This window comes from Ovis aries, chromosome 1 (genome assembly GCF_016772045.2).
Source record: "Ovis aries strain OAR_USU_Benz2616 breed Rambouillet chromosome 1, ARS-UI_Ramb_v3.0, whole genome shotgun sequence".
NCBI lineage: Eukaryota > Metazoa > Chordata > Mammalia > Artiodactyla > Bovidae > Ovis > Ovis aries.
Genome location: NC_056054.1, coordinates 222,927,682 through 222,931,815, shown reverse-complemented (window position 1 = coordinate 222,931,815; position 4,134 = coordinate 222,927,682). Strand labels below are relative to the sequence as shown.

The 4,134-nt window shown below is 44.9% G+C and overlaps 1 pseudogene; it reads right to left on the bottom strand.

The window, feature by feature from the left end:
- Positions 1 to 3,288: 3,288 nt before the first annotated feature.
- On the bottom strand, positions 3,289 to 3,832 carry LOC114112757 (zinc finger CCHC domain-containing protein 17-like; annotated as a pseudogene).
- Between the last annotated feature and the right edge of the window lie 302 nt (positions 3,833 to 4,134).

Genomic DNA, 4,134 nt, shown 5'->3' with positions numbered 1-4,134 from the left:
TGCAGAAATGCAGGCAATTTGCCCTGGGGTCCCTCAGGTTGCTGTGTTCACAAAGCTGCCAGCATGGATCCTTGGGTGCCAATCTGTTGAAGAAGTCAGGAACCCAGAACACAGTACCTGGACTTGCTGCAGGAGCAATGGAAGCAACCCAGACCCTGGCCGTGCTTCTGTGTGCACGTTCCCGCAGAGCCCACAGATGCTGAGGCTGGACCCGTCCCAGCCACTGGAGTACCTGTTGTCTTGCTGGCAGAGCTTGTAGAGGCAGCAACAAGAAAGAGGCGGCTATGGTAGATCTAGCCCTTTCCTCGCTTGTGCATTAATAGTGGGATTTCAATGGCAGTACATGCCCGCTATACTGTGAGCATGTCAAAAGTGAGGCTGCTATGGTGGGCCCTGGCCCTCCCTCCTTGCATGCCTTAGTGAGGGCAATTTGCTTTTGTGATGGGGTTGTACTTCCTCCATGTACACCTCCCCACCATGCCCCATCTAACCCCTTATGGACCATACCACACTCCAGCCACTTCAGGTTGTTTCTGTACAGCCAACCCTAGTCCTCTGAAGACCAGGATTCAGCACCCAGACCCTGCCTGTACCAGCAGGTGCATATATGGGCTGAGGATTTCAGTGAGGTAGCATGGATCCTTTGTGCCCTCTGCCACCGCACCTAGTCTTTGTCTTACCATTGGATTACCTCTTTAGTTCACTGTTGAGTCTCTGCCCATATTATGGCTACCCTAGATACAGTGCCATGCTGTGATGTGGAGTAAGCAGGGCCTGAGCACTAACTTGGCTTAGGCTAAGGTGTGTGATTGAACAGTGACCTCTCTCTACCCTTCCTGGGGTGCTAGTGTACATATGCTCTTTATGAGTGGAATCCAAGAGTCTTACTGGCATTCTGTAGGTCTCAGCACTCCTCCAACAAGACAAGAGGGTTTGTTTCTATATCTCTGTTCTTTATAAAGATGCTTATATACTTTCTGGATCACTAGCCCCTTTTCTTTACCTCAGTTCTATCATTCTACTGCTATTATGCCCACTTATGTCTACTAATTACATTAAATGTTGCCGTTAGAGTAACTGAAATGTACAAAAGGGAGCAGACATTGAATAAGAGGATTACTATTTGAGCATTTTATAGATTAGAAAGACTACTGATATCGGTCAGATATGACTGGGATAACAGAAATGAGAACTGCATGCACAGTTTATACTGAGGAGAGATATTAGCAGTCAAATCTATTGACATGGACCAAATAATGAGAGGCTTTTTCTGTTTTCCAGTACTAGAAATTTAAACAGAAACCTGAAACGGAACCAATTGACTCACACTGAAGTAAATACAAAGTAAACCATTGATTTTGGCTTGAGATGTCTGGTTCAGTGGTCTGATGAACTGTCACAAAGGGCTACGTCACTGCAAACAATGATTTCCTGGCTGTGACCACCAGCTGTCACTTCTAACATATCAGAATCATTTTCAGTTCAGTTCAGTTCAGTTGCTCAATCGTGTCCAACTCTTTGCAACCCCATGAATCGCAGCACTCCAGGCCTCCCTGTCCATCACCAACTCCCGGAGTTCACTCAGACTCACGTCCATCGAGTCAGTGATGCCATCCAGCCATCTCATCCTCTGTCGTCCCCTTCTCCTCCTGCCCCCAATCCCTCCCAGCATCAGAGTCTTTTCCAATGAGTCAACTCTTTGCATGAGTTGGCCAAAGTACTGGAGTTTCAGCTTTAGCATCATTCCTTCCAAAGAAATCCCAGAGTCGATCTCCTTCAGAACGGACTGGTTGGATCTCCTTGCAGTCCAAGGGACTCTCAAGAGTCTTCTCCAACACCATAGTTCAAAAGCATCAATTCTTCAGTGCTCAGACTTCTTCACAGTCCAACTCTCACATCCATACATGACCACTGAAAAAACCATAGCCTTGACTAGACGGACCTTAGTCGGCAAAGTAATGTCTCTGCTTTTGAATATACTATCTAGGTTGGTCATAACTTTCTTCCAAGGAGTAAGCGTCTTCTAATTTCATGGCTGCAATCACCATCTGCAGTGATTTTGGAGCTCCAAAAAATAAAGTCTGACACTGTTTCCACTGTTTCCCCATCTATTTCCATGAAGTGATGGGACCGGAGGCCATGATCTTCATTTTCTGAATGTTGAGAGTTAAGCCAACTTTTTCACTCTCCTCTTTCACTTTCATCAAGAGGCTTTTGAGTTCCTCTTCACTTTCTGCCATAAGGGTGGTGTCATCTGCATATCTGAGTTTATTGATATTTCTCCTGGCAATCTTGATTCCAGCTTATGCTTTGTCCAGCCCAGTGTTTCTCATGATGTACTCTGCATATAAGTTAAATAAGCAGGGTGACAGTATACAGTCTTGACGTACTCTTTTTCCTATTTGGAACCAGGCTGTTGTTCCATGTCTAGTTCTAACTGCTGCTTCCTGACCTGCATATAGATTTCTCAAGAGGCAAGTCAGGTGGTCTGGTATTCCCATCTCTTTCAGAATTTTCCACAGTTGATTGTGATCCACACAGTCAAAGGCTTTGGCATAGTCAATAAAGCAGAAATAGATGTTTTTCTGGAACTCTCTTGCTTTTTCCATGAATCATTTTAGGGGAGTGGATAAAGTGAGCACCACTTCTTACCATGTTCTCGCTCATACTGTCAGCCTCCCTCTGCCTGTGTGCTGGATGTAGCAGAGACCATACACCAATCAGGCCCGGGTAGGTAGGCCAACAGGGAGGGGCCAATCACTCTATTCAACTACAGCCAGACTCACTCCTATAGCAGTTCCTGTGGCTCTAGCCTGGACTCCTTTACAGGAATCTGGCTCTGGAAGTGGCAGCTGGAGAGGATAATAAGACCTCCTGCTGCATGAAAGTGGGTGAATGAATGGGTGAGCTGCAGGCGTCACTTGCAAAGGGACCAAGAGTGATAAGGAAACAACTCATTCAGGCAGTTGCTTTTGATACCTAACTACTAAACTTGCCTGTGGCATGAGGAATGCCATCTCCCATGGAAGAGAAGAGGGTGGGAGGCCATATTCTCACTACTGAGTCTTTCTAGGAGCCAGGGCTTCAAGCCACAAACTCCTGGTTCCTTCTCTCAACCACCCCCTCTACTCTCCACTCTCACTCCTTGTGCTTCTTCTTCTTTGTTTTCTTCTTTGCTGACCTGTTGTCGTTTGATGTGTGCCTTGTCCTCTTGCCTGTATCACTCTCAGAGTCTGAGTTGTTAGAGTCAGATGACTTCCTATCTCTATGTTTGCTTTTATCCTTTCTTTTTCTAGAAGAATTTCTCATGGGGTCCGGCTTTTCAGACTCTGTTAACTTTGTCTTTTCCTTCTCCACTTCATCATAGGAGAGTACTTGGTCCCACCTGGTTGCATGAAACAATCCTTTGCAAAGTGGCCCTTACAGCAACACTTCTTGGAGACAGTGTTCAGGACAACCTCAAGGGTGATCTTCTGTTCAGTGTAATCCTGGAAGGACTGCCTCCGCCTCTCTTCTTGCTCAATGATAATGTTGTTGGGATCAAGGTCCTTCCCAGTCCCTTAGTTCATAACCTTCATGGAGAAGAATAATTTTATCCTATCATTTTTTGTCTCTCGGCCAGTAAGCTTCATCCACACTTTGTCTCCAACATCTACTATCTCAGAGGGCTTATCCACGAGATAGGATGACATGCGAGTTCCAACCAGACCTTGCTTCTGACAGTCTGGAATGTTGATAATGGCTCCATAGTCTGTGACTTAGCAACCTCTCTTTGGAAAACAGTGTAGAGAGCAGGCAAGTTCCCCATGGTCTCGGGTTTTCCTGAATTCATTCTTAATGTTCTATAGCTTCTCCATTTCTCTTCTGCTAAAGCTAATTGAAGTGTTTTGGTGTCAGCCTCTGGTCTTCCCCTTGCAGCAATAATGACAAATTTTTAATCACACAGAACTACCTCTTGTCCCTAAAGTATAATTCCAGAAATCAAGAATGGAAACCCACTATCCAAAACTATTGTATTTACTTCCTTAAATCATAATTTTCTTGGTTTCAAGGTCAGCTGTAGGACATAAACAAATGAAAGAAAAGAAACAAAAAATAAAGCTGGATGTATGGAGGTATAAATTTAAATAATCT